This window comes from Amblyraja radiata, chromosome 37 (genome assembly GCF_010909765.2).
Source record: "Amblyraja radiata isolate CabotCenter1 chromosome 37, sAmbRad1.1.pri, whole genome shotgun sequence".
In the NCBI taxonomy this organism is placed as follows: Eukaryota; Metazoa; Chordata; class Chondrichthyes; order Rajiformes; family Rajidae; genus Amblyraja; species Amblyraja radiata.
The window spans coordinates 9,833,064-9,849,017 of record NC_045992.1 but is presented as its reverse complement, the minus strand read 5'-3'; the positions used below and the strand labels follow the sequence as shown (position 1 = coordinate 9,849,017).

At 42.8% G+C, this 15,954-nt stretch overlaps 1 protein-coding gene across 3 annotated transcripts in view; it reads right to left on the bottom strand.

Moving 5' to 3' along the window:
- The window catches only part of ccser2 (coiled-coil serine rich protein 2), a 350,893-nt gene extending 339,695 nt beyond the window's left edge, over window positions 1–11,198 (bottom strand). The window contains exon 1 of one of the 3 annotated variants that reach the window (XM_033012715.1): window positions 11,016–11,198. The gene's annotated coding sequence lies outside the window, so the exon portion shown is untranslated. The remainder of the gene's footprint in view (window positions 1–11,015) is intronic. The other 2 variants (XM_033012716.1, XM_033012717.1) reach the window with 2 other exon arrangements.
- Window positions 11,199–15,954: the final 4,756 nt, after the last annotated feature.

Below are 15,954 nucleotides of genomic sequence, written 5' to 3'. Positions count from 1 at the left end.
AAGCAATGTCCTAGGACTACAACTGATAACAATGACTCCTTGCCCATTGGAATCTTCCAAACCTCAATTTCGACCAATTTACAATTCCCCAGGGTTTCCTGAAGCCACACCACCAATTTCAGAAGAGTCGAGGCACTCTCATCATTGAGACTAGTTCGGACTGAAATCCAGGCAAAAAAGGTTGGCCCAAAAATTTTAACTAGGACAGAGACTGATGGATTTTGCTTGGTTATTAAGAAATGTGGATCAAAATGGATAAACTTGATTGAGCTGCATAAACTGGATTTAAAGTCAGCCATGATCTAAATAAATGGTGAAATGCGATTTAAAAACTTTACCCTTGTTCCTATTCACAGGGAATCATGCACAATAAAGTAATAACCTGCTCATCTGAAATGGAATTTCAAAGTGGATATTATGGTACAAAATTGAGAGATTTTATCTGTCTTCATAAACCCAGAAACTTTCATACAGTTCCAAACAGAACATTGAATTTTATTTGACGTCATAGATGCCAATTGGTTGAAGCACATTAATGTTTCAGTGCATGGTGCCACAAACGGATGTGGGTTTACACATGTGATCACGAGCCTTGGCTGGGTTGGAACCTCAGGTTTGCAGCTATGAGATGAAAAGCACACTTAAATCTGAAGAGTACTTAAATGTGAAATCATAATTTTTTCATGCTATCAAGCTTCTAGTTTGAGAGCAAGATTGGAGAAGCAATAGCTGGCAATTTAATTATATGTTATACAAGAACAGAGGTGGAAGAGGAAATAACACTAATGTTCACACAACAAAAGAGAATATATTAGTTCAAAAAAAGACACAAAGTGCTGGAGTAAGTCAGCGGGTCGGGCAGTATCTCTTGAGAACATGGATAGGTGACGTTTCAGGTCAATAGACAATAGGTGCAGGAGTAGGCCATTCAATGTGATCATGGATGAAGAAGGGTCGGGACCTTTCTTCACACTGATGGTGATGGGGGCGAGGGGTGAGTGTGGAGGGAAAGAAAGCTGGAAGAGAGGAGGTGCAGAACAAAGCCTGGCAAGCATTGAAGAGTTGCCAATTGTAAAGCTAGACAAAGGAATATAGAGGGAAGAAATAGAGAGGAATGGAAGGGAGAAAAGGGTGCAAGTCCAGGTGGGGCACAGGGGAAGGAGATAGGGAAGGAAGTGGGGGAGTTGATTAGCACTTTGTACATATTGACCAAGATGCCCCTTCAACGCTAGTTTCACCTGCTTGTGTTTGGCCAATTTCCATCTAAACCTTTCCTAGCCATGTACCCATATCCCTCTAAACTGGTCCTATCCATGCACCTATCTAATTGCTCAATGATAGTCCCTGTGATAGTCCCTGCTTCAACTACCTCTTCAGGGAACTAATTTCATATGCTCACCACAATCTTTGTGAAAAAGTTGTCCCTCAGATTCCTATTAAATTTTTCCCCTCTCAACTTAAACCTATGTCCACTGGTTCTTGATTCCCCTACTCTGGATAAAAGACTGTGCATAAACCTATCTATTCTCTTCATGATCTTACCCACTTCTATAAGATCACCTCACATCCTCCTGCACCACCGAGGAATATAGTCCTATCCTGCCTCACCTCTCCAGATGGCAAAGCCCCTCAAGTTCTTAGAAAGAGCCTATCCCACTTTCACGAGGTAATTCACAAATTCTCCCGAGTTTTCCCCTGATTCAAAGGCGCAGAATGTTCGTAACGAGTCCGTAGGAGTTCGTAGATATATCGTAGCGGCTCGTTATGCTAGCCGTAGGTACTCGGGCATCAGGTAAGTTGGGACGTTTTTTCCAGCCCGATGAAAAATGTCCACGAGTAAAAAAAGTCGGGATTTAAAAAATTGTAACTTTTTACTCGTAGTTAGTTAGTGGGCAGACCATAGTAGGCTGTGAGGGTAGTCGTAAGTTGTCGTAGGTACTCGTAGATATTCGCGGGTACTCATAGCTTGGCAGCTGGACAGGTGAGTGAAAAAAAAGCTTACGGCAACATCAGCACGTGACCTCCGTCACTCCAGTTCGTGAGCATATTCGTGGAAGGTCATAGGAGTTCATAGATTACCAAAATCTTGATTTTTTTATTTAGGTCCTTTAAACTCGGCAGAGGTTTTGGATTAAGTCGTGAAAGTGGGACAGGCCCTAAAATCTTCTCTGCACTCTTTTCAGCTCAACATCCTACATGCAGCAGAATGACAAAAACTGAACACAGTACTCCAAATAACATATAGGAACAGGTGTTAATTCTCCTGTGGTTGTAGGAGAAAGTACCTGAGGAGGGGGTGGTTTGGATGGGAAGGGAAGAGTGAACCAAGGCATTGCAAAGGGAGCGGTCTCCACAGAAGGGGAATGGGTAGGGATGGGAAGATGGGACTGGTGATGGGATCATGTTCGAGGTGGCGGAGAACGATGTGCTATATGCAGGAGCTGGTGGAGTGTAAGGCGAAGACCAAGGGATTTCAGGTTTAAACTGGAGCATACTAAATTAAATTTTATACAAGTATTTTGAAAGTAAACTTCTGAAGTACAAACCTAAAACAGAAATTCTCGTTTACTACTGCCATGACTATACAGCATTCAATATGAATTTGCAAAACATGTAGTTACTGGTAAAAACACAATTATGTGCCACAAAGAAGCAGAAAATATTCATCAAATACAACTAATGCAGGCTATTTCAGGTATGATGATCTACAGGGAGTGGGAAAAAAAGCAATTTTACAATCTATAAAGATTTGTGCAAGAAAGAAATGCAGATTCCTGATTTTTAAGTTCATGTAATTTGATTTTTTTTAAAGCCAGGTTGATTCAAACACAAAATTAATGCCATAGGAGAACATGAACAGAATATTATTTATGAAAAATCTGTTTGTGTCAGGTAAATAATATAATATTGCAAAGTATCACAAAATTCTTACTTCAAACATTAACACAAGGACAAATTATTTTTTAATGTTGTCTGATCTATTTTAATCTTGCCCAAGAAATGTGTTCAATTAGTCCTGGCAGATATTATAATGAAGTATGCTGCAACGGTCAGCATTTGTACCAATGCACTTTTTTAAGCAAAATGCCATCATCATATTACAGAGATTTATATGCATTGCACTGCCAATGAAGGTAGCCATATTTCAAAAGCATATTTTGTGAACTGGGATCTTAACAGCCTGGGAGAATAATTTTTAAAACTAAGCCAACCCCCAGAAAATATTTGTCACTGCCTTCTATCTTCACATGAGAAACAGTAATCAGACACAAAACGTGACCCCACTCCAGCAGATAGTGGGCTTAAGTTGGATGTCACATTAACTGCCAACCAATTGAAGATTGCAATAGTCAAGAAGCCAGATCTACTTTCACAAAGGCAAACTCTCAGAAGGTTGCTGGCCTGGATGGAGTCCCTGGACCAGTTTTGACACTGTCCACCAATCAACTGGCCACTGCCTTTAATGAAGTCTTCAACCTTTCACTTCAACAGTCTTCTATTTCCATCTGCTTCAAGGAAACCCCCATTACACTCCCCAAGAAAAATAAAGTGACCTGCTTGAATAACTAATGACCAGTAGCTCTAACATCAACTAACCTCTAACCTACCGCACCGTGCCTTGAAGATTGATAATGACCCCATCTGTTACCAGTCTGCCAGAAAATCTAAACCCATTGTAGTTTGCATACAGGAACATTAGGGCTACGGAAGACCACATCTCTCCTGCATTACATTCAGCCCAGCATCACGTTAACTATCGGAACATCTATGAATAGATATTATTCATTAACTAGGGCTCAGCCTTAAACACTATCATACTTAGTAAACTCATCCCTAGAATTCTGAATCTTGGCGTTGGGGCCTCCAACTGGCAACTGGACATCTAAACTGACAAACATCAGTCAGTTAGAATTGGTCATAACATTTCCACCATCCTGACACTGGTGCCCCTCAGGATTGTATGCTCAGTTCGTTCATTTAGTACTTGTAACTCCATGACTGTGTGGCTAAGTAGAAAACCAACTCAATCTTTATATCAATTGATACAACCTAATCTGGTCCCTTCACATCATGTGGCGATCAAGAAAGCACATCAGCGCATTAACTTTCTTAGCTGTCAGACATGGGTTCCTCTCATAGAAGTGTCTGCCTTACCCATCCCAATGAAAAGTTTTTTTTTGGATCTGCAACACCAACTAGATAATAGCAGCTAATGCAATCCAGGCTTCCAATATTCCATCTCATAATTGAGACACAAGAAACTGTAGATGCCAGAACCTTAAGCAAAACAAAAAATGCTGGAAAAACTCAGCATGCAGGCAGCATCTGGAGAGGGAACGGACAGGTGATGTTTCAGGACAGGACCCTTCTTCAGACATATTACTTTAATTATTGTAGAGTAATAGTTAAAAGCATGAAAAACCAACACATATGAGCAAGTTATAACACTGCAACTTCTGGCCCTGCTAGTGTTCAGACAAGATATATCCCTCTGTGCATACACATTATAAATAATTAACCCCTAGGGATCTCAGTCAGACACAATGACCTGGGGAATCAGGTAACAGCTTCCTGCTCAGAAAATCTCCCTATCGAAACATATAATGCAAATCTGTTAATTAGATTAGGTTTGTCATTTTATCTTACATAAAGTTTGGTGCCTTACTGCAGCCACACAATGTCAATTGTACCAAGGAATCTTTTACGTACACAGCAATAGACCAATGAGTATTAGCTTGGCAAATTCCACTGAAGCAGCATCTATATTATGTAACCAAAGTCTGTAGTACAGCTTGAAACTACAATCTTTTCAATGGAGTCAATAGTGTTCAGCCAAGCTGATATTGAGGTTTGAAATCAGATATTATATTTTGATTTATACATTTGCTGTGTGGTTCTTCAACAGAAAGAATACTGAATGTTCATTGGAGGACATGGCCTGTTTCCATATTGTAATACTCTATTATTCCTGTAAAGTGCAGAGAAAAACAATAAACTACCGATGCTAGAAATCTGACACAACAGAAAGTGCCGGAAATAGTTAGCAGGTCAGGAAAATCTCTGCAGAGACAAAGTTCTCTCCCTATAGGTGCTGCCTGATCTATCAAACTTTTCCAACGTTTTTCTCACTTGGTGCCTGAAGTGATTCACAACATTGATTTATATTATTTACCCAAGCATAATCCTATGATCTAACGTGGTCCTAAATCTCAATGAATCTGTAAATTGAAACTGCAATCATTTTATTCAGTGATTTTAAGTACAGGCAGTTCTGCTATAATTTGTGTGTCATTAACATGAATTCGATATCACACGAGTCATGAATTAACGAAAAACGATTTGAATTACACGGGCCAAATTGGTTTTGATTGAAAACTGAAGAACAACTTCAAAGTTACTTTGTAAATTAACAAGCAGAGAACAAGAAACTGTTTTGGACGGTATATAGGACAATAAAATGACAGTGCGGTTCCGAATCAACTTCAAGCTCCTTCTCTTTGTTTACAAAGCCCTTAACGGGCTTGCCTCCACCTACATCAAAAATCTGCTTTCCCACCATACCGGTTCCAGATCCCTCAGATCGGCCGACTTGGGGTTACTGACCATCCCGCGGTCTAGGCATAAGGTCAGGGGCGACCGCGCTTTTGCGGTTGCAGCACCTAGATTATGGAACAGCACCCTCTTTATCAGAACTGCCCCCTCCATCAACTCTTTTAAGTCTAGACTTAAAACTTATTTCTACTCTCAAGCCTTTCTCGAGGTCCTCTGCGGGAGTGCTGTATGTAGGTATGTTGCAAAGCCTACCTGAAGCGTCGCTGAATATCTGCCGCTGAGGTTGTGCGCGATTTTGGCGCCGTTTAGAGGGGGCGGGTTTAAAACGCGATTTTCTCTAAGCTGTTCCAATCGAAAATGTTCAGCCTAGTTAATTATTAACGAAAAATCGCTGATAGACCCCGTCGCAAAAGCTATTATTAGGTTTAAAGGCCTTGAATAATAGTTATAGTAGTTTAAAAATCAATCTTTAAACCCGCGACCGTCAGCAACCGCAGGGTCTCATAAAGAAAATAGCAGAAGGTAGGTTGTATATTTTTACATTCAAAAGGGCTTCTAAAGATCCTTTTATACAAAATTTAATATTGCGAGTAGCTCAATTTGGGCCCATTATATCGCGCAGTATTTTTCTCGGCATTTGAGGCACGAATCTACCGCAATGTGAACGTTCTAAACCAGCGCGTTCCACAGGGACCCACTGGAAAGCTGATTTAAATGGGCATTTATTTACAGCAATTGAACACTAAATTCCTTCCATTTGGCCTATAAATTAATGTAAATGAGATTTAAAAATCATGTTTTATTGTGAATTATTTGTGAATATTATTTGGACATTTAGGCTATTTAAAAATGTTAATCATTTATTAAGAAATGGATAGATGTTTAGATCTAGTAATTGAAGTCTGAAATTAGCTACAATTAGGTAACTAACTAATTATATGCTTTAATTTCAGGTCATCCAAGTAAGATTATTTTATATTTGTTTCAGAATGCTTCAATCTATGATAACTGAAAATTTCATTCAGTTCTCTTAATTTTTAAGAAAGTTATGGGCTTTTGACTGTTCACGATCACAACTTTTTTGTTATGTCCATAGAAAATCAATAGGGAACAAGATGCTCATTTCCGAGTATGAAAATGGCCATAACTTTTTAAATACTTGAGATATGAAAGTGAATTAGATGTCAAATTAAACTTATTTTTATGCTTTATCTGATGGGATAAATTACAGACTTGATTTTTAAAATCTCAAAATTTTGTAACATTGCTACTGTATGTACGTATTTATGTATGTATTGGTGATCTATCTAAGTACCACTGTTTGTAGCACGCGAGTACCTGCACTAATGTAAAGCACTTTGGTCAACAAGAGTTGTTTTTAAATGTGCTATAGAAATAAAATTGATTTGACTTATGTTTCTACTCCCTGCATTAATCAGACACCATTGTCTCTTAAGAACACAGCTGCTACCTTTAACCAGGGGTGGGCATTGAAATTGACAAGCAATCATTTCTATTGACACTTGCGCAACTACACCCTATAAAACAATGTAACATAAAGCCTAACAAAAATTAAGTAATTGCTTTTGAAATGGCCTTTGTTTGTAATCAAAAAGTCATCAGTCATTTTTCTGTACTCCTATAAGCTGATTGCTCCAATAAAAATCCCTTCACTTCAGGAATCAACTTTGTAAACAATCGCTGAATCATCTCCAATGTTACCTCTCAAACGTGAGCAAAACAATACATGGTATTCCAGAAATTGAGAAAATTAGTGTAGGGGAAAGCGTCTTTGTAAAATATGTTCGAAGAGCAGGAGAGCAGCAAGTATCACAAAGCAGGAGGTGATAGAGGATCTCACAAAATCCCTGTACAAAGGAGGTGGACATCTTCAAAGTAGGTGTACCTTGAGGGGATTTTGGAGAGTGGAGCAGTAAAATGGAGACACAAGGAACTGCAGATACTGGTTTAAAGAAAAAGACACAAAGTGTTGGAGCAACTCAGCGTCTCTGGATGTGGTCTTACCAGCAATTGCAGCAAAACCCTCCTTTCATAATCCATTCCTCTTTCAAAGTTCTGTTTGTTAATTGTGACTTATTGCTCAGGAAATAAGCACTTGAGAAATAAAGAAGTTTTATTAACTTGCTTTGTTAACTACTTTACGATTTTTATGTTTTAGCCCCAAGTCTCTCTGCCTCACAACCTCACTAAGAAGTTGCTACGTACAAGCAAATTTGTTAGTTACCCAAATATTTGGATACTTCTATTTCTTTAAAAATTGCTTCATAACTGTGGAGAGCAGAAAATCACATTCAGTAAAAAAAAAATTAGGATGATGCAAAGTGGTTGAGGTCAAAATCAGCTGCAGGGAAGAAGCCGGAGACACATTATTGAAGGATTACAAAACGCACCAGACATAGAAACATAGAAAATAGGTGCAGGAGTAGGCCATTCGGCCCTTCGAGCCTGCACCACCATTCAATATGATCAGGGCTGATCATCCAACTCAGTATCCTGTACCTGCCTTCTCTCCATACCCCCTGATCCCTTTAGCCACAAGGGCCACATCTAACTCCCTCTTAAATATAGCCAATGAACTGGCCTCAACTACCTTCTGTGGGAGAGAATTCCAGAGATTCACCACTCTCTGTGTGAAAAAAAGGATCAGACCCTCATTGTCAAAGCCCGTCACATGGACCTTGATTAACAGCTATTAAAAACAGTCCTTATACATAGCACAAGATTTGAATAATAAAATATTATGATATGATAACACCATAAAGCAGCCATTTACTTAACAATAAAATTCAACAACTGGTATTAAATCTAATTGAAAACCAACACAAAACATTGGTTTATATATAGCCAGTTCATCAAAATGGTCAAAAAACAAGCGAGTCCTAAAGGAATCACCAAGGTCAAATGTGATCAAGACGATAGCTGCAAAACAATTGAGTCGCGCTACTCAGCGGACTGCTCACAAAGAGTTCCACAAATCTACCATTTGCCTGAACGATACATTTGTCTGAACCAATTAGTGACTGTCCTCTGGGAAGATGAAGTGTTAATTGGGTCAAGGTGATTGCAAAATATCTCAGCAACAGATATTAAGGAAACATTAGTATGCTCTTGCAATTTAGGTTCACAATTTAGATAATCTCCTGGAATCAGATATATCGCTTTAGATGTTGAATCTTATCCACTGCTCATTCAAAATTGCAAAAAAGCTCTGCTGTCATCACTTTTCTGAATATAAGCCATTGTTTCCCCTTTTCCTTATGTCCTAACCTCAAAAATCAATTTCTACCACTGATGCAGATGGAGCTTTGCCACAATAACTTCCTGTCTGACGCAGTACATTGTTATCTCACAGCTCACAACTAGACATCACTGAACTGGACATTTACATTAATGAAAAGCTTCACACTGTAATACCTTCGACCCATCTCTGGCTGGGTCTGAAGTTCTGTCAAGGCAAGCAACTGTAAGCAATATCCATGTACAAAATAGAGATTATCCTCCCTATAACAGCAGACAATAAGTTACACATTTGTCAGTAAATTAATAATTCACTTTCAGAACCACAATCTAATATGTAGCGTTTCAGACACACAACCCAAAAACTCTCTTTATTTATATGTCCTACATTAGTTCAGTAAGCCTAAGCCTTACATTAGGAGAAAGAGAGGAGAGAGAAGAGGAGGAAGAGAGGAAGAGAGGAAGAGAGGGAGAGAGGGAGAGAGGGAGAGAGGGAGAGAGGAAGAGAGGAAGAGAGGAAGAGAGGGAGAGAGGGAGAGAGGGAGAGAGGGAGAGAGGGAGAGAGGGAGAGAGGGAGAGAGGGAGAGAGGGAGAGAGGGAGACAAGAAAGGGAGATGACTAAGTCTTTCATTTATTAAGTTTCAATCAAACAGGAAGTGCCTCAGCCCTTGAACAAAAGTGATACAATAAGCAAAAAAATGAACGATCTTGCTGTCATCCTGCTCCCTTCCCTTGACCTCAATTTGACTCTCCCGTGGTCCATCATTATTAAAACAGCAGGGTAAAATGTGAGGTGAAGCATGAAGAGTGTTCAGGGGAGTTGCTTTTTGAGGAGTGGGAGGAAGGAGGATAGTGTGAAGAATGTGCAGCAGAACCCTCAGATAGAAAAGGGACCAGGTGTCAGGGGGTGTAGGAGAAAGGGTAAAGAGCTCTCATTAAGGAGGATGAAGAAATGGGACCAGAAAGCGATTTGGCGATGCAAGAGAGGGAGGGCGGGTCAGGATTGTATGGAGAGTTGGAAGGATGTTGTAGGAGGAAATGTACGCAGTGTAGAAGTTTGGAACAAGGGGATATAGGGAGGAGGTGGGATGGAGTAAGGGGATGTGCAGGGGAAGGAAGAATGGGAGAGGGAAGATATATGGGGAGGGGGGCAGGTAGAGAAGATGGGAGAAGCAGGATGTGCGGGGAGAGGGGGGGGATGAAAGATGGAGAGGGGTAATGAAAAATGGGAGAGGGGTGATTTATGAAGGGTGAGGGGATGTATGAAGGGAGAGGGGGATGTAGGGGGGTGAGGATGGGAGGCGGTGAGGATAGGAGGGGAGTGAGGATGGGAGAGTGGGTGAGGGAGGGGAGTGAGGATGGGAGGGTGGGGTTGAGGATGGGAGAGAGGGGGAGAGGATGGGAGGAAGGAGGATAGAGGGGGTGAGGATGGGAGAGAGGGTGAGGATGGGAGGGGAGTGAGGATGGGAGAGGGGATTAAGGATGGGAGAGAGGGGGAGAGGATGGGAGGAAGGAGGATAGAGGGGGTGAGGATGGGAGAGAGGGTGAGGATGGGAGGGGAGTGAGGATGGGAGAGGGGATTAAGGATGGGAGAGAGGGGGTGAGGATGGGAGATAGGGGGTGAGGATGGGAGAGAGGGGGTGAGGATGGGAGAGAGGGGTGAGGATGGGATGGGGGGATGAGAATGGGATAGGGAGGATGAGGATGGGGGGATGAGGGTGGGATGAGGGGGGATGAGAATGGGATGGGGGGGATCAAGATGGGAAAGAGGGAATGAGGATGAGAGAGGGGGGTGAGGATGGGAGAGGGAGGATGATGGGAGAGGGAGGATGATGGGAGAGGGGGAATAATGGGAGAGGGGGATGAACAGGGAGAGGGAGGGGGTGTAGACGGAGAGGATGGGATCTCCAGGGGTAGGAGAACTGTTCAGGGGAGAGGAGAGGTGAGCGAGGGGAGAGGACGGGATGTCCAGGGGAGAGGATGGGATGCACGGGGAGAGGATGGGATGCACGGGGAGAGGATGGGATGCACGGGGAGAGGATGGGATGCACGGGGAGAGGGGAGCTGTCCAGGAGGAGGATCGGACAGGGACGGTACGGTGCTCAGGGTGAGGGTGAGAAGACGGGGCTGGGGAGACACTAGGTCGGTCTGGACGGGGATGGAGGATGATCGGCAGAGATTTGTCCCCCATCGGCCCGCGGTACCTGTGACGCGGGGGTGTGCGGACGGTCTCCGGAGCTGAGGGTGTCCATGCCGGGCCGGGAGGAGGTGAGGCGAGGTGAGGGCGGGTGTGGGTGTGGAGCCGGGCTGGGCTGGGCTGGGCCTCGCGCCGCCGCCGCTGCCGTTGCTCCGCCGCTCGAGCTCCGCACACAGCTGGCACTGACGTCACCGCCAACGGCGCGCATGCGTCAGCACGCCCCCTGGCCAGAGGCAGCGAGCAGGTGGCAGTGATGGCGGCAGCGAGGGAGCAGTGAGGGAGCAGTGAGTAGGCGGCATGGAGGGCAGTGATGGTGGCAGTGAGTAGGCGGCATGGAGGGCAGTGATGGTGGCAGTGAGGGCAGTGAGTAGGCGGCAGCAAGGGCAGTGATGGTGGCAGCGAGGGAGCAGTGAGTAGGCGGCATGGAGGGCAGTGATGGTGGCAGTGAGGGCAGTGATGGTGGCAGTGAGTAGGCGGCATGGAGGGCAGTGAGGGCAGTGAGTAGGCGGCAGCGGGGGGCAGTGATGGTGGCAGCGAGGGCAGTGATGGCGGCAGTGAGGGCAGTGATGGTGGCAGTGAGGGCAGTGATGGTGGCAGCGAACAGGTGGCAATTAGGTCAGCGATGGTGGCAGCGAGGGCAGTGAGATGGTGGCAGTGGGGGCAGTGATGGGGGCAGTGATGGTGGCAGTGGGGGCAGTGATGGTGGCAGTGATGGTGACAGCGAGCAGGTGGCAGTGGGGGCAGTGATGGTGGCAGTGGGGGCAGTGATGGTGGCAGTGGGGGCAGTGATGGTGGCAGTGGGGGCAGTGATGGTGGCAGTGGGGACAGTGATGGTGGCAGTGGGGGCAGTGATGGTGGCAGTGGGGGTAGTGATGGTGGCAGTGGGGACAGTGATGGTGGCAGTGGGGCAGTGATGGTGGCAGTGAGTAGGCGGCAGCGAGGGCAGTGATGGTGGCAGCGGGGGCAGTGATGGTGGCAGTGGGGGCAGTGATGGTGGCAGTGGGGGCAGTGATGGTGGCAGTGGGGGCAGTGATGGTGGCAGTGGGGGCAGTGATGGTGGCAGTGGGGGCAGTGATGGTGGCAGTGGGGGCAGTGATGGTGGCAGTGGGGGCAGTGATGGTGGCAGCGAGGGAGCAGTGATGGTGGCAGTGAGGGCAGTGAGTAGGCGGCAGCGAGGGAGCAGTGATGGTGGCAGTGAGGGCAGTGAGTAGGCGGCAGCGAGGGCAGTGATGGTGGCAGTGGGGGTAGTGATGGTGGCAGTGGGGGCAGTGATGGTGACAGCGAGCAGGTGGCAGTTAGGTCAGTGATGGTGGCAGTGAGGGAGCAGTGATGGTGGCAGCGAGGGAGCAGTGATGGTGGCAGCGAGCAGGTGGCAGTTAGGTCAGTGATGGTGGCAGCGAGCTAAGGCAAATGAGGGCAGTGAAGGTGACAGCGAGCAGGTGTCAATGATGGCGGCAGGGATGGCGGCAGGAAGGGAGCAGTGAGTACGTGGCAGTGAGGGCAGTATGCGGGCAGGGATGGCGCCAATATGAGGGCAGGAATAATGCCAGTGAGGGCAGGGATTGGGGCCAGAAGGGCAGGTATTATATCAGTGTGAGGGCAGGGACAGGCCAGGAGGTGTCCGTGAGAAGTCAGGGATGGGGCCAGGAGGCGTTGGCAACAGTGGGAGAAGGGCTGGGGGGAAACCAGAGACAGGAACAGCGATTACAAATAATAATAATAAACTTTATTTCAGACTCAATGTCCAGACAAGGGACAACATTACATAAAAATACATTGTATATTAAAAACATCATAAAGTACATATAAAATCTTAGTATATCACTTATAAAAGCATCATAAATTATATATTAAAAAAAACAATACATGAATTAAAATCCAGAATAAAAAAGAATGATCAATGTACTACAACGAGACAACGATACCAGTGTCTCCACAACTGGGATTCGTAGCTAAACCTTATGTTTGACAAGGCCACAATAATTACATTTTCCGAGTCATTTATCCTGCAAATGAATTTATACATGTGATTTCTTAGGAGAGCTTCTAAAGTATTGACTCCTGCAGCCACAAACATGTTACTAGCACTACACCATCTAGGTTTCCTTAGCAGTGTTCTCATGGCATAATTATATGACACTTTTAGTCTCTGCAAACTTGAATGCAAGCATAAAAAAAATGTAATGGATTGAGTCCATCTGTGTGAAGAAAAAGTGGCTGTGTTGTGTACAACCACTAGGTATTATTTAAGAAGTATTTATGTTTGAATAAGGCAACAAATCTTTTCTAAATTGGTTTTCACTTGTAAAATGAATGTTTAATACTGTGTGTTTCAAAGTGATGCTGTTCTTCTTGAAACACAATATCCATCTACATGTATAATAACAAAGTGTTCAGATGTGTCATTAAGTTACAGGTACTGCGTGAATGTTAGTTATTTTGTTCTGCTGTGCAATTTTGTTGCTGATGTTCTAGATAACAACAATGACTGGTCCTAAAAAAATTGCAACAAAGTTAAAAGGTGTTCTGAGAGGTGTTCTGAGAATAAGTAGTTCTTTATTCCTTTATTTATATTAGGATGTCAATTGCAACCAGTTATGACAACAGGGTGGAAGTTAAGGTAAATAATGTTTAATTGTCAATTGTACCAACAACAGTTAAATTCCTACTTGCCATGCTTAAGAGGTCTGTAAACACAATAATAAGTAGATAATAATCAAAAATACATTAAATCAATAATCATAACACAGGATAACTAATATAGTGCAAAAAAAAGCCAAAGTCCATAGCGCAAACAAAGATATACTCCACTGAAGACCTTAGTTGCTGAGGAGATTGTTATGTTATCCAGACGCTGATGGTTCCCAGAAAGAAGCTGTTCTTGAACCTGATGGCCACTGTTTTCAAGTTCCTGTAACTTCTCCATAGTATCCCATTGTAAATAATCCTTTATTCAAATCATCCTTTATGGACAAAGGTTTCACACAATGGAAAAATTATGGAATCAAAAATATAGGACATCTTTATGGGAAAGGTACTTTTCTTTCATTTCAAGAGTTACAACAGAATTATGGACTGCACTCAAATAATTTCTTCAGATATCTACAAATTAGAGATTATGTTAAATCTAATACACAAGTCTACAGGAATAGGGAATCAGAAATTCTTGATGAATGTTTGAACAAGCATCCTAATACTGAAAAACTAATAGCTTATATTTATAACACCCTACTAAACAACGAGGTACCACCGACCGAACCATATAGATACAAATGGGAAAATGAAATAGGTCACCCTATAACGAAAGATATGTGGGACGAAAGTTTACAACAAATACATCAATGTTCATTAAATGCCAGACATACTTTAATACAATTCAAGGTCTTACATAGACTACACTACTCTAAAATAAAACTAAATAGAATCTTCCCACAAATCTCTCCTATTTGTGATAAATGTCTACATCTAGAGGCTAATTTAACACATACGTTTGCAAACTGTATAAAACTTAAACATTTCTGGACTGATATTTTTGAAATAACTTCAGAAGTTATTCATACAAAACTGGACCCAGACACAAAATTAATAATACTTGGAATATCAGAACAAAGCTTAACACTCACAACAAACCAAAGAAATTTCCTCGACTACAGTATAATAACCGGGAAAAAATTAATATTAAAATTTTGGAAAGGCCCTACAACCCCCACAATTAAAATGTGGATTACGGAAATGTCGGAGACCCTATACTTAGAAAGAATTAGACTTGTCTTAATGGACAAACAAGATCTTTTCCATAAAATTTGGGCTCCATTCATTAACTATCTGAAGGGATAGATTGGCACAGCACGAGGACCCAACTGAAACTTGAACTCAGGACCAGATGAAAAGCTATACTTTATAACCTACGAACCTATCTCCATTGACGTATTACAGGTAATCCATTCCACCTCCCTTGTTTTTCTGTTGTTTTTTTTTTCTTTTTTCTTTGTAACTTTCTACCCTCTCTTTCTCTCTCTTTCTATAAAAAATAAAAACACTAGGGGAAAAAAAAAAAGAAGAAAAAAAAACTTCTCCATAGTAGTAGTGAAATGAAAGTGGGGCGAGGATGAAGTAGGTCTTTGATATTGGCTGCCTTTAAAAGTAACACCTCTAATGGTGCACACTATCTGTCTATCAGTCTCCGCTCTTTTTGTTCCTGGGTGTTTGAGTTAAAGAACCAGGCCATGATGCAACCAGCCAGTATTCTCTCTACCATGCATCTATTGCAATTTGATAGAGTATTCATTGACACACCACATCTTCTCCATATACTAAGGAAGTAGAGGCATTGATGAGCTTTATTTGAGATTGCATTCATGTGCTGGATAATGGACAGATATTCAGAGATATGCACACCCAGGAACTTAAAACTTTTAACTTTCTCCACCACTGTCTTATCAATGAAGACAAGGTCATGGATTCTTCTTCTTCTTCTTTCATGTGGCGCGCACAGCCTAAAGTTGTTGGACAACTTGTTCTATTTGATCTTCCGTTTGTGCACATCGAGTTGATTGCATTAGTCAAAACAGGGCGGACCACATGAAAGTTGCAATCTTCCACCCCAATCATGGATCTCTGATCTTACCTGACTGAAGTCAACAATCAGTTCCTTGTTCTTGTGAACGTTAAGATCAACACTGTTATTCTAGCACAATTGAGTCAGATTTTCAATCTCCCTCTTGTACTCTAACTCATCATTCCCTGTTATTTGTCCAATAGGTGTATGGCTAGTGCAGGAAGCAGCACCAGTCCAGCCATTGATGTAGCCTAGAGGAATAGTTGGGAAGTGGTACGGGGGAAGGTTTGGAGCAGGAACTGTTCCACGTAGCCAATAAAAAGGAATGAAGTTAGGGCTCTGACTGCATTTGTGCTGCCTCCTGCACCTGTGGAACTCAGCAATTTTA